Source organism: Diabrotica virgifera, chromosome 2 (assembly GCF_917563875.1).
Source record: "Diabrotica virgifera virgifera chromosome 2, PGI_DIABVI_V3a".
Lineage (NCBI taxonomy): Eukaryota > Metazoa > Arthropoda > Insecta > Coleoptera > Chrysomelidae > Diabrotica > Diabrotica virgifera.
In genome coordinates, this window is record NC_065444.1 from 279687388 (window position 1) to 279710468 (window position 23081).

The 23081-nt window shown below is 32.1% G+C and overlaps 1 protein-coding gene across 4 annotated transcripts in view; it reads left to right on the plus strand.

The window, feature by feature from the left end:
- Positions 1 to 23081, plus strand: part of LOC114332103 (mitogen-activated protein kinase kinase kinase 4) — a 177090-nt gene that overhangs the window by 66273 nt on the left and 87736 nt on the right. The window contains exon 1 of one of the 4 annotated variants that reach the window (XM_050644699.1): positions 16084 to 16369. The exons of the other annotated variants lie outside the window; for them this stretch is intronic. The gene's annotated coding sequence lies outside the window, so the exon portion shown is untranslated. Of the gene's footprint in view, positions 1 to 16083; positions 16370 to 23081 lie in introns of those variants that run through there. 4 annotated transcript variants of the gene reach the window in all.

Below are 23081 nucleotides of genomic sequence, written 5' to 3' on the forward strand. Positions count from 1 at the left end.
AGCTTCTCAATCACGTTTATTTTAAAGTAAAGAGTACTAAGAAGTTTTCTGGTAAGTTTTAGATCAAAATGTTTTATAGAAAAAAAATAGTGCAACTTTTAATGTCAACATTAGAAATCCCCAATATAACGCTTATTTTTTGAGGGAGAGACAATCTAGGTCTAATTTCTCACATTTAGTACTATCCTTGTATTATAAGCTTTAATTTGACACCTCATTTGTCATTTTACCTAGTATAATGACGGAGAAGTAAACGTTATTATTCTATTATTCTTGTAGGTACATTTAACATTGATTGAAATTATGAAAGAAATATATAGAAAACAGCATGGCAACACTGTGACGCACAAACATAAAAATTCAGCCACATTCAGCTGTGCGTTACATAGGGTGCTTTAATATCCAAGATGTCCGGATTTTTGACTATATTAGATCATTTTTTTATCTTTTTTTTAGTGCACTTTGATAACATCAGTTTTCTACTTTCATTTGGCATACGCAGAATTGCCCTATCTTCTTTATTTTCTGTCTTATGTTATTGCAAAATAAAGGTCTCTGGGATAAACAATTAGGATAACTCTTAAGCTAACTAATGGATGGGTCTCAAATTTTGAGGGTTTGTTAAGTATCCCAATACCCAACTTTGGGTGAAACACTAAAGTTCTAAGGTAGTTTTAGTAAAATTAATTAACAAATAACGATTTTTACTTATTTTGCAGTTTGCGTAGCAACAAATTAACTTTTTAACTTTCAAAAATCGGCATTTTGAAGATTTTGTAATGTTTTAAAAAATTAAATTTTGTAATTTTATGTCAACTATTTAGCTTTTGAACGGGGCGCAAATAATCGAAAAGATCGCGATTTTTGCACTAAATTGTTAAATATTGGACAGAGAACAAGGACCACAGAGAAGCGACACGCCTTTGATCCTTCGTGAGCACGCCGCCAATGACCTTGAAAGCAACCTGAACAACCAGCGTACCAATAGTCAGTGGGCATGTCACACAATACATATAAATTCGTAAATACTTTCAATAAATATAAAATATTGCACCGAAAAAAAAGTTGCGTGCAGGGCCGACTTTTGTTGGCATTCTTTATAATAATGGAATCATTTTTGATTTACAAAAGGTTGCAAATATATCGCACAATGCAAAGTAATGGTGAAAATCATATTGATTGGAACCATAAATATAAATAGCTTTTTGTTTATCCTGATTTTGGCATTGAAAGACCAATAATAAAATATACCTATTTCCTACGGTAGGTGTGACATTCACTGATTGTTTTTGGCTTGGGCTGATACAAGATATAATTTGTTCGTCGGGGTATTTCCTAATAAATTATATTTTTTAATATGGGTTATCGAAAAATAACACAGCCATTGTAACTTCCACGGAAATGTCACAAACTCTGAAAGTTCCAATTCTCTTTGAGTGACAAATGTTCGTGATCGATAAAAAAACTTTATGTTGAAATCGAATGTCAATATTGTTATTGTCTTGGAAACGTATACCTTCTCTGATATATCTTTGGAGCAAAAGTATGAAGACATTTTACATTTAATTCTCTTCATGTTTCATAATTTGACAATGTTTCTTTAAGCGGAATTCTATCTCTGTAAATATTTTAAATTGGCTCTAAGCAGTACAAATATTGCCGAACGTCAAGAACCTAAAGCTTGTCACGCACGGAAAGCTATACTATAATATACGGTGATGAGTGTGCTAATATCCGAAAAAATAACGCAAAAGACGGAAAACATAATACGTTGTGAAATAAAACACAAGACTACAATATAATATCGATGTATCCACCTTTGTACCTTTGCATCCACAAAAGACATGTTAAACTACAAAATCGTCTACTTTCTTTGTTTCTAAAGATATTAGGTACATTCAAAAAAACAAACTATTCAGAAAACAACACTACAATACGATTCCGATGTATCCATATATATATATATATATATATATATATATATATATATATATATATATATATATATATATATATATATATATATAGGTAACCTTTGTTATTTATATTTAAATAATTAAAAGTTGGCAGACAATTTTTGTATACTGCACTGCAAAAGGTAGATAAGTATTTAGTTTTTTCATTATTGAATGTAAGTTTGTTTATTTGCAACCGTGTTTTTGCAATTTTGAAGTCTTGTTCTGCTATAATTTTAAGATTTTCTCAATTATCGGCCCAATTATGTTTCCAACAATTTTTGTTTGAATCGTACTTTGTTTTTGTCGTTTAAATAAGAAATTCTCGTGTATAGAACTCTTTGTATTCTTTTATTTCGTAAAAATGGGATATCTTGGAGTGCGATAACATACGGAAAACATCTGTTGAATTTTTGACCTGGCTGACCCTTCGTAGACTTGCGTCTGACACCAAATTTAATATTTTTAATTTGAAATATCCCTTGCTTGGCAGAGCGAAGTTTAGTTTTTTATGCATTACGTAGGGGTAATTAAATTCAAGAAAATGAATCACTTTCGTCATGATTTATTATCAATAATATTTAATCAAGTCAAATTAAGACTATTAGATACGTAATAACTAATACTTATGTAAAAATTACAAAGCAATTACAATTACCTGTTATTATTCTTACGAAATCTAAATAAACTTATTTCTCTTCCTGTCGCAAATGAACATCCGTGAAACACATACGAGTAACCAGACATTTTAACTATTATAATTATATAAATGATCAAACAAATTTTTAAGTCGAGTATTTACCATACACGCCTACGGACTATCGTAAAACAACCAGGAGGGACAGAATTAGCATGCTGGTGATACTTAAAGCAACCAGGTTCGCGCATGCGTCTTCAAAAACGGTACACGTTTTTAGTGCGGTTGTGTCGTTTCTGTGTGGTCCTTGTTCTCTGTTAATGATTAAAAAACGGACTTGAACTCTAGGCAGGAAACAGGTAGGAGGTTTTCTTCCTATAGGTCTACAATAACTAAAAAAGTAGTCAGCTACCTGGATTTTGGATTGTCCCGAACATGGTCTATTTCTAGCTTATTAACCTGGAGTATCTCTCGTACCAACAGCATTTATGAACCCGAACTGGCTGGGGGAAATTTGAGTTTCACACAGCTTATAAATTCTCTTATGGATTACACAGGCCTACAGAAAAAAAAATTTGTTTTGGTGCCGTGAATCTTTAAGTTGATTTTTACTACGTTAGGGGCGCTAAATCGAAATATGGATTTCGTTTTATTGTATCAGCTCTAGCTTTATGGATATGACAAAATCCGAAATTAGAGTCTTAATATTTGAGATAATGAAGAAAATCTATTCAAAGGAATGTACATTGTTAATTAAACTTATTCCTCAGTATATATTTGTTGTTCTCACTGTATTATGCCTTATTTATACAAGAAATAATACTTTAATGTCGTTACATTACTATTTTATAAGGAAATAAAACAGCTTGGAGAGTATTTTTAAACAATTAAAATGATACTTTTACCACTTGTAAACCCATTCAGCCTCCACCTAATAATGGCTCATAGCCCATGGACCATGCTTCGTTTACATAGGGAGGAAGCTTCCCCAGATAAGTATGGAAAAACTTAAAACTGGAATCTTTTATGGACCACAGATCAGACTTCTTACAGAGGATCCGGCTTTTGTGGGGTCAATGAATGAGGTAGAGAAAAAAGCTCGGCTTTCATTTGTGGATATTATGAAAAATTTTCTGGGAAATCACAAAAGTGAAAACTATGCTGATCTGGTAAACCGTTTGCTGAATAACTTCCAATCACTTGGATGGAATATGAGCATCAAAGTCAACTAGATGACAGAAGTGAGGAGAAGGTGAGAGACTTCACCAAGAGATAAAAACCATTGAGGACCGCTACCAAGGAAGATGGGACACCCATATTATGGCAGATTTTTGCTAGGGTTTGAAGAGAGACTGTTTAAATGTTTATTCCAGAAAATCACGCAAGCGAAGCTTTCGATACGTCAAGTAAAGTTTTTTTTCTATTTTGTTAGTTTTTTTCTCAAAACTAATTGTATATCTGTTTCATTGTACAAAGGGTTTTATTGTAGTTAAATGGCTTAATTCGCAGACGACATAGTTTTGTTCTCTGACAACCGCAAGGAGATATGTGCAATGCTACATGAACTTTAGTTAGTGTGTGCCAGTGTAGGTCTTAAAATAAACATCTCTAAAACAACTAGTGGAAAAATACATATACCATGGACACGAAATAAAGAGCACAACAGACAACCCAACATGCGAACTACGAACAAGAATAAACCTAGCATGGGCAGCCTATGGAAAACTCAAAGACATCTTTAAAAGCGATATACCAATTTCTTTAAAACGTAAAACATGTGACCAATGTGTGTTGCCTGTGGTGACTTATGGTGCCGAAACTTTGACATTGATAGCTACAATTTCTAAAATGCTGCAAATAGCTCAGAGGAAAATGGAAAGGTCAATGCTGAGTATATCGCTTCGTGACCGAGTTGGGAATTAAGACTTAGACTAAGAACATGAGTTACCGATGTAATTTCCCGAATTGCTACCCTGAAATGGAACTGGGCCGGGCACGTCGCCCGAATCAGTGATTGGAGGTGGACGAAGAGATTACTTGAGTGGAGGCCGAAATTAGACAAAAGAAGTAGAGGAAGACCCCCTACTCGTTGGACTGACGATCTCAAGAAAATGTCAAAAAATTTGATGCAAAATGCTTAAAATGGAGCACAATGGACAAAAATGAGGGAGGCCTATGTCCAGCAGTGGACGCAAAGGGCTGGATGATGATGATGAAATGGCTGAAAATATACGTATTTTTTAATTGTGTGGTTTTTATTTTAATTTAGTATATCCATATCAACATATTCGTATTTTAATGCATAAAAGCTGGCATGACCTACGTTATCTTGAAAACTAGAGCTGATAGCGCAAAACTAAGGCCATATTCGGAATTAGCACCCCAAATATACCTAAAATCAGCTCTAAACACTTCGGCACCAAAAACACTGTAGGCCTGTGTTATCTTTAGGAACAATTTTTGGTTGTGACTTATGAGATGAGGCTTATTGTATGGTATTCTTCGCATTTTTTGGCTCGTCGTTTTTTTTTTTTTCAAGTGCAATAAACTCAGACTTCAGTCATTCTGTTGGTAGTTCTCCAGAGTTGTATCATACACAACAATAATTTTGTATTGTGCAATACCTTTATTGTTTACGTTAAGTACAAATTATGAAATATTTCGGTTTTTTATCTCATTTATAAACAAGTTATAGTTTCTATCTAGTAGTAGGCGTATAATGGACCCATTAAGGTATTTGTTTTACCAAATTAATGGAAACATAAAAGATAACAGGTATAAACATTTATTGTTTGCTTTGATTATTCACTCGTCGAGAATTTATATTTATTACAATTCAGATGTTCACAGATTATTTTTTCTGGTGTATTACGCAACTTTAGCTAAATTTGCTTCAAACAAAAATTCGAATGGAACAACTGTTTTACATTGGTTGTCTCTACTCAAGTATTACCTATTGATATTGCTTGCTTTTTTTTGTTATTTTCTGCATTTTCTGTGTCTGGGACAGTCTGGGTTGGACGTCATCTAGGTTGGCTACATTGAGGTTTTGATTCCATCTTTGGAGTCTTAATTAGGCTCTGTTCCGTTGGTGATTAACGGAATCAATTAACTTAAATTAAAACAAGTGTAAAAACAACAACTTGTCAATAATATATTTATTTGTGTCGGTAAAATAGCGTGAATATTGCTCGAAAGAGGGTTTGTTATTCTTTGCGAGCAATTTTTATCCATTAAACAGATCGGTGAAAGTCGACCTTACATCGTATCTTAGACTGCTGAGTATAATATGTAAATGAATGGAGTCAGTATTGTTGGCTGCCTTAGTTTTACTTTACATTTTATCGTCAAAGTTTTTAATATTACGGTATACTTCGGTCATACGATATAAATCATTTTACCATTAGAATTATTTATATTTCAAAACTCTTTGGTTAATTCGTTAATTGTGTCAAGCACATAATTATGCTAGTTTCTAGTATTAAATAGTTCAAGTTCATGTTCAAGTCCAGCAATCTTGTTGATCTTATACCCATGATACTATGACATAGTATCATGTCTTGTCATAGTATCATGTCTTGTACCTGAGGTAAATCTGTTGTTATTTTTGATAATTTATGTTTACGTTCTCTGAGGTTATTCCTCGAGAGTTGTAAGAATCTATGAATGAAGACTATTTTCATTCTTAAACGTCTTAATCATTCTAGATTCTATATCACTCGTTCCGCGTTTTACAGCATAGTGTACGTCATTAGCTAACGCTTTTGTATAATAATTGATAATAAATTATAAAACCAGGGAAATACATCCCATAATTAGCATGTTTTATTTAAGTATGTTACTTTATTTTCTCGGGGTTTTCCATATCAAATCATTTTTTTATTCGTTATTCTCTCTGACTCTTGATATGTTGTTCGTGCACTTTAATAAAGAATTAAATTTTTGAAAATGAAGACAGTTTATGTTTCACTTCGGTTCAGAGGTGATATCAGCCCCTTACGTACAGGGTTATTCACTATATTTTGACCCCCCTGTAAACTGCTTTATTTACAGAATTAGAAAAAAATGTAAAATACAAAAGTTATTCGATTTTTAAAATATGATTTTTTGGCATATATATCGTACTAGTGACGTCATCCATTTGGGCGTGATGACGTAATCGACTATTTTTAAATGAGAATAGGGGTCGTGTGCTAGCTTATTTGAAAGGTAATTCAATTCTCTATTCAGTAATATAAACATTAAGATAATTATTTATACAGGGTGTCCCTGTGACACCCAAGATTTGTGAAAAGTGAAGACGGCTATAGCTGGGGTATACCTAGAGACAAGAAAATGCAAAGACAATAACGAAAATATTACAATAGAAGCTAACAGGCAGCCGAAAAAAAGGAAGGTCCAGAACGAGATGGTTGTTTGACGTAGAAGACGACTTGAAAACTATGAATGTAAAACAATGGACAAGAAGGACAAAAGGAAGGTCTAAATGGAAGACAGGCAAAGGCCCATCCATGGTTATGATGTCAAAAGAAGAAGAATAAATTAAAAATACATACACCATTTAATTTTCTCACTTGTGTCACCTACCCTTATTTTTTAATAGCCATATTAGTAATTTAATAATGTTTAACCGTGTTCGATAATTGACCAATTATGACTAGACCAGTAATCTCCGCCAGGCGTCTACCGGTGTCACTTCTTACTCAGTAAATAGCAATATATTTGTTTATGTATGTATCGAGCGTAGTAGTGACGTTTTTAAAAGTTTTTTGGTAGTTTGCGGAATAAACTTTGAGTGTCCATGTTTCGGGCAAGGAAAATTAATCATGCATTGAAAAACCGCCATCTTTTATATTTACGCACGGCAAAAAATATTGCTTATCAGAATGAATTAAATTGATACTTTTATTGGGTAATACGTAATATTTTTTAAGTATTTTTTTGATTTTCTGTTAATTTTTGAACTTTGACACATTATTGTTTTATTTCTAAGGCGGTACGAAGTTCGCCGGGTCAGCTAGTTTATACAGGGTGGTTCATTAAGAATGTCCAATCTCTGAGTTGTAGATTCTAGACCTCAAAATATTAAGTTAACCCAAATCACTTATATAAAATGTGCCTAGTTACTGAGTTACATAGTGTTCTATTTAAAAGTTTAAAAACCATTTTTACCCAGTACTTTAAAACTATTTGACATATCCTTGTCATACTTTGCAGAAAGTGTAGTTGCCGTACACCCTACTAAATTATGATAAACAAACGTTTCTGGCTACTACCAGAGGCGTACGACAGGGGACAGTGCATGGTTTACCCTTCCCAAATTCTACGCCACTGGCGAAATTGCTATTTTAGCACAATATTTTGATTTTCCAATACTTTCTATGTAAATAATATACTCTTCATTCGTAACGTTAAGGTCATTAGTTTTCGAGATATTTGAAGTTGAAAATGAAACTTTACAGTTATTTTGATTAATGTATTGTGCCCCTTCATTTTTAACTTCAAATATCTTGAAAACTAATGATTTTATCGATACGAATGAAGAGTACATTATTTGCATAGAAAGTATTGGTGAATCTAAAAATTATGCTGAAATGGCAATTCCATCAGTGGCGTAGAATTTGGGAAAGTTCAACCATTCATTTTCCCCTGTACGCCTCTGGTAATAGACAGAAACGTTTATTTAGCATAAATTAGTAAGGTGTGCAGTACCTACACTTTTTGGAAAGTATGATACGGCAATTTCAAATACTTTTAAAGTACTGGGTACAAATAATTTTTAAATTTTTAAATCAAACATCCCTATTACATAAATATTAACTATTTGTATCCAGTATTTTAAAAGTATTTGACATATCCTTATCATACTTAGCAGATAGTGTAGATACTGTACAACCTACTAAAATATGTTCAATAAAACTTTCTGGCTAGTACCAGAGGCGTACGACAGGGGAAAGTGAATGGTTGACCCTCCCCACATTCTACGCCACTGGCGGAATTACTAGTTTATTGCAATGTTTCGATTCTCCAATACTTTCTATGCAAATAATATACTCTTCATCCGTACCGATAAAATCATAGGTTTTCGAGATATTTAAAGTTAAAAATGAAGGAGCACAATACAATAATCAAAATAGCTATGCCTAGCTATACTTGCATAGAAAGTATTGGAAAATCGAAATATTGTGCTAAAATAGCAATTTCGCCAGTGGCGTAGAATTTGGGAAGGGTCAACCATTCACTACAGTATCTCGGACATGTGATGCGGGGCGAGAAGTATGGCATCCTGCGACTCATAATGCAGGGAAAGATAGATGGCAGAAGAAGCATCGGCAGAAGACGAATTTCATGGCTGAAGAACGTGAGAGAATGGTTTGGATGCAGCTCAAAACAACTATTTAGAGCTACTGCCTCAAAAATTAAAATAGCTATGATGATTGCCAACCTCCGTAGCGGAGATGGCACCTGAAGAAGAAGAACCATTCACTTTCCCCTGTCGTACGCCTCTGGTAGTAGCCAGAAAAGTTTATTTAATATAATTTAGTAGGATGTACAGTACCTATGTTTTCTGTCAAGTATGACAATTATATGTCAAATAGTGTTAAAGTATTGAGTAAAAATAGTTATTAAATTTTTAAATAAAATACCCTGTAACTCAGTAACGAGCCACATTTTATTTAAATGATTTGGGTTAAATCTTAATATTTTGAGGTCTAGAATCTACATCTCAAAGATTGGACATTCTTAATGAATCACCCTGTTAATAAAATTTGACGAGCCCCGGCGTTTTTTTACAATTTTTTAAAACAAGGACAGAAATAAATTTGTTCCGTAAGTAGTTTCCACACTATATACATAGAAGAACACAAATTGGAAATTCCTAATTTTAAACAAACAAGCTTACCTAACCGTCAACAACATAATTCCAATGTAACTATTAATAATAATATTGTATTGTACAACAAGAGAGAAAAAAGACATATTTCTCACGAGCGCAGGTGCCGCAAATCAAGCGAGAGAGAAATATGTAATTTTCTCTCGTGTTGTACACTGTACTTTTTCTATGGATGTGTTTTTGTCAAGAGTTCAAACTTTAAAATTAAATAATTTAGGTGCTTTTAGGTATATTATATGCCTGAATTGAAATAAAATACATATATACAAATAGGTAGTTAATATTCTTAATATTTATATACTTTATTTATTTTAAATTATAATTCACAGTTGAACAGTCTTAAAAGGTAATTTTTGATAAGTTTTGACAAGTTTAAACACATTTTGTTTGACAAAAATAATTGTGTTTGTATTGTGCATTTTACCATGGAAATGGCGAGCATATGTATGTAAACCGGCGGTGAAGCGGTGAGAAAAAATATTTCTCACTGCAATGGCCGACTTTCTCACTGCCTGAGGAATTGTTCATTTTGAATGTATGTAAGTAGTGAGAGAAGTTGCACATTGTATAGCATCCATAGAAAAATATTATAGTTATTTAATAGATACCTTAATTGATTTCACTTTATTTTTAAAACAATGTTTTAATGACACAATGACAGTGATACCAGCAGCAAAGGGAAAGTGGTAAGTGCTAGTGGAAAAGTACTTTACTGGTACCGAAGAAAGTAAAGTAAAAAATAAGTGGCTTCCTGATGTGACTGTGAGTAAAGTAGTTTATTAACCATTCTAATTTTGTAAGTGTTAATGATAGTCAGGTAATGACCTGATCTAACTATATTTCTGGTAAATACTTTTCTTAGTATTATAATTTCAATATAATTAATTGATTAATTATGTTAATTACTGTAGAGATTTGCATAAAATATTTCTTTGTACTCATTAATATATTAATATTAATGATACACAGTAATGTATTGATAACGCAAGTTTGCAAACATTTTTTTTTTTGAAAAGCTCTTTTGATAATTTTAACTGCTTTATACAGGGTGTTTGGTAAATAATGGGCCATAGCTTCACCTTAGATTCCTGAGCTTAAAATAGGCCGATTTAAGCTAACTTACCTTAGTACGAAATTTCATAATAACCGAAATACAGGGTGTCAAAGTTAAACTTTTATTTTATTTATTCTTTCGCCACTAAAAATGATGTATTATCCAGAGAGCACCACATACGTATTTCAGCGCTCATTTAATACGTTCAATTTTTTTATCCCCCACTCTACATACTTTTTGAATCAAAACTTTTTTTCTCTTAATATTTTTACTTAAAAAAAGATATACTACATTTATCTCGCTAAAATCAACTATTTTCGAGATAAATGCATTTTAAGTCTGCGATATGCTTTTTCTCATGAGCATCTGTCAGTGCGTCACAGTTTTTCGATTTCTTTCTAACGCATTAAATTGTATGTGACAGAAAAAAACGCACGTCGCGGTCGGTGATTACATTTCGTCGGTGACATTTATAACATTTATTCTAGTTGTCAATAGATGGCGCTATAATCGAAAAAAAATATTTACGAATTATATAATATATCTACGAATATAATCTGTACAATTTATAAGACTATACAAATCAAAGAAAATACCATTTTATAAATGCAATAAACACAATTGATTTGTTTTTATGCCAAATTGCAAATAAAATTTAAAAACTGTCAGATTTAACTAAAATGTCATGTTAGAATAAATGTTATAAATGTATATTATCACGGACTTATCTTTTTTTCTATCATTTGTGACGCACTGAAAAATGCTCATGAAAAGAAGCATACAACATAATTTTTTGCATAATATCATTGTAGTTTCACCCGAAAAATAACTTAAAACCATAATAATTCTGCCAGTTCCCATATTTATGTCATTGCATCGCAAATTCCATTTGAAGAAATTTGCGATACATTTTTGGAAATTTTTATGGTTTTGAGATATTTTTCGGGTGTAACTACAATGATATTATGCAAAAAACTATGTTTGGAGATGAATGTAGTATACCTTTAAGTAAAAATATTAAGAGAATATAAGTTTTGATTCAAAAAGTATGTAGAGTGGGTAATAAAAAAAATTGAACATATTAAATGAGCGCTGAAAGGCGTATGTGGCGCCCTCTGGCTAATACATCATTTTTGGTGGCGAATTTAGATTTCTCCTCCCAAAAAAACCGCGTTCACCAAATTTCGTATTATTATCACATGCCTGTTAGGAAATATTCAAGAATAAATAAAATAAAAGTTTAACTTTCACACCCTGTATTTCGGTTATATCAACTTTCGTACAAAGGTAAGGTAAGGCAGCTTAAATCAACCTATTTTAACCTCAGGAATCTACGGTTAAGCTATGGCCCATTCTTTACCAAACACCCTGTATAGTTTGTGATGCATTGAATCCAAAAATGAATTCCAATTTGCTCTAACACGTCAAGTTTTTTTTACCAATTAAGTATCTGTTTTTCCCAATGTTAAAAATATGTAAAGATAACATCGTTCGTCTTCGTGGTTCAGTCCAGGTATAGCACGTAATGTTCCAAAATCGGTCGCTTTCGCGCATGACGTGGTAAAGATCCTTCTTCAACGGCGTAACCAGGATGATCCTAAGGGGGGTTACAACTTCAAACGGGCTTGATTTGTCAGCATCACATAATGGTATTAAGCGTATAGAGCTCAAAGTACATACCAATGGGGGTGGGGTTATAACCCCCAAAACCACCTCCTGGTTACGTCTATCTATGTCCTTCTTCACGCAATATTTGAATGTAGTTTTATAGAAAAGACTTTTTAATTTTACATTTTTAATATAATTTGGCTAATTTAATTATAGTAATTATAAAAAAATGATAAAGTTGTGTTATTATAATATTTAATAATAAAAAATATTTTGTAGCCAATTTAATTTTTTTGATTTTCGGGTAGTTATTTTAGCGAGGTTTTGAAACTGATATTTTAGAAACTTGTTATTTTGTTAACACAGATATCCATTATAAAGCATTTTTTAATTATTATTTGTTTATTATACGTACAGGTTGATCAAGTGGTACTCCAGAGTTCGATATTTCAGTTGTTTAAAGATACAAAAAAGTAATATCCACATAAAAATGGGTCGCTACAAATTTTAGCTTTATTGTACCATGATGTATCGGTAATTTTGACAATGGTTCTTTTTATGAGAACAGTTGTTATTTTTCTTGGAGTTCGTCGGCATATTCTTCAACCTTCCTCTTTTAGACCAGGGCATAAGTCTACAATAGAAAAATTGGTGGAAATGTATAAATGCATTTACGGTGCATGAAATGCATCCAAAAGTGCATAAAATTGTCAAAATCAGTATATTGAGGGCCAGATTTTGTTACTCGGGGCTTTTTTAGGTTGCTGATCTAAATATCTGACCTTATAATCTGGGACCCAGATTATAAATATGAAAATTCTGCGACTCAGATTCTGGGCAATGTAGACTATCGCTTTTCTGGGATTTGTAACTGCATCTGAATTGATTACTGATATACAGACCTGATAGAGAACATATTATAGGAATGCCTGAACTAGAATAAAAGTATACGAAGGAACAGAACCAGTTCAACTAAAACGAGGAATTAGACAGGGAGATACAATCTGTCCACAACTATTTAGTCAAGCTCTGGAAAATGTCTTCAAAAAAATTCACTGGGAGGAAGAAGGTATTAAAATTTGCGGACGATATAATCTTAATCGCTGATACAAAAGTAGCCTTAAAAACCATATTAGAAGAATTAAACTATGAACCGAAAAAATAGGACTGAGGATGAATTACAATAAAACAAAGCTTATGGCAAACACTGACGCAAACTCCTCGATCATGTTAGGTCAAAATATAATAGGAAAAGTTAAGGAACATATAATATACTAGCTGACCCGGCGAACTTCGTACCGCCTTAGAAATGAATCAATAATGTGTCAAAGTTAAAAAAATAAAAATTAACAGAAAATCAAAAAAATACTTAAAAAATATTACGTATTGCCCAATAAAAGTGTCAATTTAATTCATTCTGATAAGCAATATTTTTTGCCGTGCATAAATATAAAACGATGGCGGTTTTTCAATGCACGATTAATTTTCCTTGCCCGAAACATGGACACTCAAATTTTATTCCGCAAACTACCAAAAAACTTTTAAAAACGTCACTACTACGCTCGATGCATACATAAACCAACAAGGATCTACAGACCGAGCGAGTCTCGTAAATTGCACGCCTTTGAGCCACGCTTCACGCAACCGTATTTGCGTACTTGTGTTTTGAGTTGTGTGGTCGTGCTCTGGTCGAGTGGAGGTATATATAATTTACCAAATTTAAATATATGTATGTAATCGTTTCTACTGATTCATAATTGTATACTATAATATAATATATTGAAGTTTTTAAATATTGCTAATATTATTAAAGTTTTTAACATTGTATTTTAATATACTTTGTTTTATTAATAATAATATTACCTATGTAAGTATTGCACCTTGTTAAAAAAAAGTTCAAGATAAATACCGCGGTTTTTTCATATGACATTGCAAAGCAAAATATACAATTTTCAGAGTATGTAAATGTTTTTTGATAAAATAATACAAATTGTATGTAGGTAGGTAGAGTAGCAAAGCGTTGAGTAGTTATAGAAAAAGTAGCCATTTGAGACACGATAAGGATGAAATTAGTTTTATATTTTCTTTTCTCATGGAGCATGCATGATGGAGAGTTTTTTAAAATACATAACAAAGCATGTTGTTTTGTTATCTATGTTGCAAATATGTTGTTTTTTTTTCAAATTACAAAATATGTTGTTTTCAATACAAGTACCTAATTGTTGTTATTATTTACTGAGCATTTAGAATTTTGACTAACGCTCGATTTCATAATAAAGTTAAAGTATGTGTTACCTTAAAAAATGCAATTGTTACAGTTAAAGAAAACTTTAAATTTAAAGTCCACTTTAACTTTATTAATATAAAATCGAGCGTAAGAAATTTTATAAACTTTGGAAAATAGCATTTCAAAAAAAGTACTGTAAGTATGCTGTATTTTTTATTTTTTCTCAAAAAATAAAACAAAACTTATTTTAAAACATATATTATATACTGACACATAAAAAAATAAATTATTTTTGAATTAAAACTTTTGCAGCTATGTAGCATATTGGCTTCTTCTGAGGACGGCTTTTGCAATTTTGAACTTTTCTTTCCCTTTTTAATTTTTTTTGTTGGAAAAAATTTTCTTTGGGGTATAATTTTTTTATTGGAGGGTATTCTGGATGTGGATGGAAAACCCAAATTGATATCTTTTTGATTTCTTATAGCATCTATGGTGGGTTTTATCGGGACTACAATTTTTTGTACAGCCTTTAATTCTTCGAAAGAAACTAAAACTAAAACATTTTCAAACACCTCACCTGACACAGTGTCTCAAGTACGATTGCGGGAAGCCGTGCATTTTACGAGACGCGCTCGGTCTGTAGATCCAAGTCATAAACCAATATATTGCTGTTTACTGAGTAAGAAGTGACACCGGTAGACGCCTTGCGGAGATAACTGGTCTAGTCATAATTGGTCAATTATCGAACACGGTTAAACATTATTAAATTACTAATATGGCTATTAAAAAATAAGGGTAGGTGACACAAGTGAGAAAATTAAATGGTGTATGTATTTTTAATTATTCTTCTTCCTTTGACTTCATAACCATGGATGGGTCTTTGCCTGTCTTCCATTTAGACCTTCCTTTTGTCCTTCTTGTCCATTGTTTTACATTCATAGTTTTCAAGTCGTCTTCTACGTCAAACAACCATCTCGTTCTGGACCTTCCTTTTTCTCGGCTTCCTGTTAGCTTCTATTGTAATATTTTCGTTATTGTCTTTGTATCTTCTTGTCTTTAGGTATACCCCAGCTATAGCTCTCTTTACTTTTCACAAATCTTACAATATCGCACAATTTATTTAATTCTATTTCGTCGATCCTCATGCCGTCGGTGGGACAAAAATAAATAAAATCAAAGATTTTGAGTTAGTTTTGGTGCTTTTGGAAGTCGAACTCAGAAAATTATTGTTATCGAGAATATTCTCAATTTTTTTGTTCTCGAGAATTTTCCATTACTACTTCTGAGTACGGTAAAAATTTATTGAGATGTGTTTTAAAAACCAAAGTGAGTATTGATATCAGAAAAATGCTAAATCCGGCAAAAATCTTCATATTGCAAATTTTATAAACAGTTCAATTATTTTTTGTTCAAATGTCTCTTTCTGAAATTTTCCACTTATATTGTTGTTCTTTAAATAAACATTCGTTTGTATTATTTGTTAAAGAAAATTACACATGAATGTCGCATAAATAGCTTTCTATCAGTAAGTATATTATTTTAGCTGTAGAATTTTAAAAATTAACCAAACAACAACATGAGATAAGGTATTATATGAGTGAAGTAGTAGAAATTAGCGCAACCATGGACTTGGCGCAAGCTCTTATTGATATTGTTTATCATTTATCTCTATTTCATATAATGTGTAGTATCACATTACTTTCAGTTATTTGGATTTTATCGGTTTATATACACGTAGGTATTTTAATGGTTATTCTTTACGGTTCCAAAGTTTGTTTTGAGTAGAAATAATTATCAATGATATTGTTGTTTTTCGCGTTAGTGTAATAAAAGTGTTAATTTGCTATATCGGATTTGAAAGAAGATATTTTTATAGTGACTGACACTAATAGTACCATACGGTTCATTCGGGTGAGAGATGTGTTTTATGTATTTTGGTGCACGTGAAAGGATTCAGTTGTTTTACGTTCCTAGTTTTTGTGATATAGATTGAGTAAGTAAATTTCAGCGTAAATTTGTTCACCTACAGATTTTTCGTCTGTAGTAGTTTTTGATCCCATGGATTTAAGGGCTTGTTTATATGCAGGCGGTTTGCCAACGTCGACAGTACTTTTTATTTCATCTCTTTCGTGTTCTTGTCGACTAAACCGAGCAAAATTTAGCTCACTCTCATCATTTTTCGTTCTCCTCAGTCCTCAGTTATTCTGTGTCATGAGTTTATACTATTTTTCCAATTTTCTAAATTTATTACCTACATATTTGAAGGGTCAGGGCGAAGAACGATCAATGTCTATCTGCAAGCATTTTCGGTAAAATGAGAAACAAAGTTACATATTCATTGTTTTTCCCCGTTGCGTCCACAATCTTGTGACGTGATTTTAAGACGATTGTCATCGTTATTTCCCCTTGGCCATTCACAGGTTAATAGTACTCTTTCTAAGCTAACAGATTGTTTTCACTCTGACCCTTTATTTTTTTCTGCATTCATTTTTTCAAGTTTTTCCAAAATCTGATGTAGCTTCTATAACATAATAGATATTTTTAGTTTTATTGAATATTTTGCAAAAATGTATTAATCTTTATATCACATGACTGCAGTAGTGTTCTTTTCTAAAACTATATAAACAGGGAACTCTAAACAGGGTTTCTAAACTATATATAGAGAAATAACTGTTACCAGCTCAGTAGGGAGGTTGTACGGTCGAATAATAAAGAAAAGAATAGAATTAGAATACGAAGACATGGAAGAACAAAGTGGATTTCGTGCAGGAAGATCGTGCACTGATAATATATTCGTTCTGCAGCAGGTAATAGAAAAACGGAAGGCAAGGAATCTATCTACCCACCTATTGTTTGTAGATTTGGAGAAGGCATACGATACGGTACCTTTGAAAAAACTGTTTCAAACATTGACGAAGGTAGGTCTCAGTAGAGAGTATGTGGATGCTATCGCAAATATATACAAAAATGCAAGAAGTGTCGTTAAAGAAGGAAACTTTATATCTGAAGCATTCCCTATATCAAAGGGGCTTAAACAAGGATGTTGTCTGTCTCCGACTTTATTTAAAATATATATTCAATCATCACTACAGCAGTGGGGGAAACAAGTATCCGGAATGGGAATAGACATAGGCAGTGGTAAATGTCTAACAACTTTGTTTTTTGCAGATGATCAGGTAGTCGTAGCGAATGATGAGGAAGACATGGACTACATGTTTAGAAAACTAAAGAAAGAATATGAAAAATGGGGCCTTAATATGAATATGTCAAAGACAGAGTATCTTAAAATAGGGGATGATGAAGAAGATCCAGAGTTAGAAATTAGAACCACGAAAAGATGTAATGAATATAAATATCTCAGATCTATAATATCTAAAGAAGGCACTACCAAAATAGACATCGAAAAGAGAACGCAGCAGGGCAAAAAAGCGGTAAACATTCTGAGCTCTCTACTGTGGTCTAAAGATATAAGGCAAGAAACGAAATTGACAATCTATCGTACCTTGGTAGAGCCTATTATGACTTATGGGGCAGAAGTTTGGCAGATGACAAAAAAAAGATAGGAAAAGAATAGAAGTAGTAGAAATGGATTATCTAATGAGAGCGTGTGGTATATCTAAAAAAGATCACATCAGGAATGAAGATATTAGAAGGAGGACACATACTGTATATTGTAGTACAGTGTAGATAAAATTGAAACTAGACAACTAGTGTGGTATGGTCACGTGAAACGAATGAATGAAGATAGATGGCCAAAGAAAGCTTTAAATTACATACCACACCAAAGAAGAAGAAGGGGAAGACCTTCAGTTGCCTGGGAAGAAAATGTACGGCACATCATGAAAGATAGAGCCATCAAAGAAGACGAATGGATGGACAGAAAACGATGGCGGTCGAAATGCGAGAAGCGGCAGAGGCTGTAGGAACCTCGCTGATAGATAGAGATAGATATAAACAGGGAAGATATCGCAAGATGTCCAATATATCTACTAGTAGGCTGCAGTACAACCAGTATACGAAAAAAAAAATGTCATCTTCTTCTTCTTGTGTAGACATGACTGTCTGTTTTTGTATGTGCATGCAGTAAGTTTTTTTCATCTCTGCTGTTTCCAGCATTCTTTTTGTCATCTCTGTGTTAGATGCTTTGTATGTTCTGCTTTGTATGTCACTATTGGTCTGATGACTGCTTTGTAAATTCTGCCTTTCATTTCTGTCCAGATATTCCTCCACATTCTTTTCATTCAGGCAACCTGCGGCTCTATTTGCCCTATTCATTTTGATCTTCCACTTCTGTTTCGAGCTTTCCGTAGCTACATAAAATATGTAATGTCATACCTAGATATTTAAATTCTATCACTTGTTCTATTATCTTATTCTCCATTACATCTTATTAGATTTACTGTTATAACCATGCATTTTGGGGATGGGGGGTGAATTAACACGTTAAATTTTATGGCGGTTATATTACATTGTGCAGCCTACGTTTTAAATCATCTTCACTTTGAGAGATTAATATTGCGTCGTCTGCGTAGCAGATTATTTTAATTTTATTTTTTTCCCTTTGGTATTCTTTTTCAGTTCTTATCCTTTTATTATTCCGTCCATGATCAGGCTGAACAATAGAGAACTCAGGCAATCCCTCTATCTTATCAATCAGTCAGTTAATTATTCTTCTACTTTTACTTTTATTGTGTTCTGGTAAATATTTTCGATCGTTCTAATTATTCCTAGAGGTACATAACTCTTGCGTACGATAAGTGGATAACGTCCTTTAATTTTACTCGGTCAAATTAAAACACTGCCTGGAGTAATTGCGGGGTGATCAATTAGCTCTGCGGTTGTCACAGCCGGCCCCAAGCTGGATAAAATGTGGATGCTGTTTGGCAATGTTAGCAACCTACCAATCTTAAAAACGAGTACAGCTCAAAGAAACAATGTGAAGCCTCGGAACCGGATTGACAATATGAAGACGACCACGGTAAGAAACAAGGTACAAGGGAAAAATATCCACAACCCAGATGAAAATTACCACATGGAACATCAGATCGCAAATAGACATATAAGCGCTCTACAGGTAACAAAAATTAAAGGAAAAGGACAACTAAAATTAGGTGAATATATTTTAATCTACAGTAGGGTAGCAAAAGAAACCAAGGCCAAAGGTAGCCTTACTAATACACCAAAGATACCAAAATCACATCAGAGAGTGCTAGTACGTATCAGAAAGCAAGAAAAAAAACACAAAGATAAGTGAACAAACAAGCAGCAATTTATTTGTAAAATAAACTTATTTTTCACTAGCAAGTCAACACAGGTGCCTCTACACAGGTGCTCCGATGAGGCTAAGGTAAAGCCGAAATACCTATAAGCACATAGTAGAGGCCCTGTTCTGTAAACAAATCTGAATCATCTTTACTTTTAGTTTTCACTGTTCAGGATATTATATTATTCTCCTAGATAGACGTTTTGTTATCAGCTGTATGTGTACATATTAGTATTTTTGTTGCAATTTTCTAGCGTAGTAGGTTGTGTTTGAGTAACTTGTAGTTCCCTTGAGTTTTATCAAATATATTTACGCGACCCATTCATTATTTTCTTCATAGCGATAAACTGCCTTTGATACAAATAGTGTTATCTGAAGTTCAATTAACTTTTAAAATACTTAAAAATACTAAATTTTTTCTAAATCAACTTGTTAATTAAACTATGTTAATTATATATTAATCCAAGGCGCATCTGTTTTGAGATGGACGTTGAGAGGTGACTCAATTTTTTTTGCAGAAATTGCTTGAAATAACTCAAATATTAATATTTGAGTTATCCTCCCACTCAAAATGGTCCGGAACATTGTTTAAATAATCAAAATGTCAAAATATGAAGCAAAAATTCGATTTTTTTATTGGTTTTTTGATTATAACTTTAAAACTATTCATTTCTGAGAAAAGTTGTAATGACATAAAAGTTGCGTAATAGGGAATTTGCATAAATTTTTAAATTCGAAAAAAATTTTATAAATCACAACAGAACATAATTTAAAACATGTATCAAAGATAAAAAAAGTTTTGTTTGTCTTTCGTTTGGCCCCTAAAGACGATTAAAAATTCAAATTAAAACAGGTGGTCCAAAACGCATAGTGACGTCATATAGTTGTGCATGTACATTCTGCACCAACAAAGTAAACAAAATTGTAAATTAACAAAATTGTAAATTAGACACTATAAACGTCAGTAGAAAATACAGTTATGTAACGTCACAAGCGTTTTTGATCGTTTGAACTATTTTACATTGGCTAAGGGTTCTTCTAAACCAAGGCCAGAAAACAGAAAAAAATATATAGATTTTAAATTATCTTCGTTATTATGAGGTTTTACCGTGTGAAAGTTTGGAAATATTATTTTTAAAGGAAACTGAATAATATTACGTAATAAAAAAATGTGTAAGTTCCCTTATAGGTTTGGCATTCGTTTTGACACTGACACTAAGTTTTATAAATATATTTGATAATTTCTATTTCTGATATATTTGAGTGTTTTTAAGATATATTTTTTAAAATGACCGAAGACGGTTTTTGTAAAGGGCAGTCTGATAACTTACCTATAGTTAATATGTGTATGGTGGCTACATATTTTCAAAAGAGTGAAAATTTTTCCGTCGGAGAAGTTCGGGGAGTTAAAGCAGATAAGTAAGTACATATATTATGTATATTATACTCCCATTATACCTACTAATTTTATACTGTGATTTTATTCTGATTATTATTCTCATAAGTATTTAACGATAAAACTTAGTAGGTACACACTTCCTATTAAGTATAGTGATCAAAAAATGTCATTACAATATAAATATTTTCCCATATTTCGCGACGATGCTGTGGCCAAATACCCAAGTAGGTGGAGGCCAATAAACTAAAGAAGAAGAAGAAGAAGAATATACAATATAATATACATAATATAACCCTCCCACATCACTGATATAACCATATAAAAAACTAATGTAGAACTATGTGACGTCACGGGCCGTCTGAACTACTTTAAAATAAAGAAGACTTTAAATTTGTATTTCTAAGTTATTATGAGTTTTTGAAGCGGGAAATTTTGGAAATCTCATTTTTATACAAAACTGAACATTATTATGTAATAAAAAAAATGTGCAAGTTCCCCATTAAATTTTCTACAGTATAGAATTGGTTAAACATTTAAAAAATAGTCACCCTTGTTGCAAAATAGCAATAATTGCGAAAAAAAAACATAAAAAAACAAGTATTCGCATTTTACGTTTTCAGCCATTTATGCTACACTAAGGACCTTCATATTTCACCCAGAAAAACTTTATGATATAGTAAAACAACACTGTAAATTCCATTAAGATCGGTTTAACAGATTTTGCAAAATAAATTTTGCAATCCAGCTTTCGCAAAAAAAAATCATTTTTTTTAAATGTTGCATGACTGAAAATAAAGCAGATAGCAAGTTGAATTTTTTTGCTTATAGAAGTGTACTGTACCTTTTATTTGCAATTTGCAAAATTAAAATCGATTAATTACCACGGCGTCAGGAAATTTTTTAAATACACATTAGTTTTTGGTGCTACGCGCAGGACAGCTGTGTTCGATTCACACAAGTTGATTTCCACCAAAATTTCTTCCAATCTTTATCTAATATATTATTTTCTTACTCTATATTTTGTTGTATTTTAATATTTTAATTCCACAAAAATCAAACTAATTTTATTATTGTTTGTGAAATATTGTTTAAACAATTGCATATGTTAAAATATATGAACAAAGAAAGTTTTTGCTAAAAAAGTGTTATTTCAAAGGATAGAGTATGTGTTTTTATTTTGCAATAAACAAATTTATTTATTTATATCGAAATGTAATAAAAATTAAAATGTATCAATCATTATCAAAGGTCATTGGAATGCCCAATCAGAGCAGACTATCCGCTGTCCTGCGCGTAGCACCAATAATTAATGTTTATTTAAAAAAATTCCTGACGCCGTGGTAGTTAATCGATTTTAGTTTTGCAAACTGCAGATGAAATGTACAGTACACTTCTATACGCAAAAAAAAATTTCAACGTGCTATCTGCTTTATTTTCAGTCCTGTAACATTTTGAAAAAATGAATTTTTTTTGCGAAAGCTGGATTGCAAAATTTATTTTGCAAAATCTATTGAACCGATCTTAATGAAATTTGCAGTATTGTTTTACGGTATCATAAAGTTTTTCTGGGTGAAATATGAAGGTCCTAAGTGTAGCATAAATGGTTGAAAAACGTAAAATGTGAATACTTGTTTTTGTATGGTTTTTTCGTAATTATTGCTATTTTGCAACAAGGGTGACTATTTTTAAAAATTTTAACCAATTCTTTATTGTAGGAAATTTAATTACGCAACTTTTATGTCAGTACAACTTTTCTCGGAAATGAATACTTTTAAAGTTATAATCAAAAAACGAAGAAAAAAATCGAATTTTTCCTTCATTTTTTGACATTTTGATTATTTAAACAATGTTCCGGACCTTTTTGAGAGGGAAGATAACTCAAATATTATTATTTGAGTTATTTTCAAGCAATTCCTGCAAAAAAATTTGAGTCACCTCTCAACGTCCAAATATACTAATATTTTTACAGATGAGCCCTGGTCTATATGGGCTTTCCGGGCTTATAGACCTTGATTTCAATTTATTTATTCCTGGCGTAACATT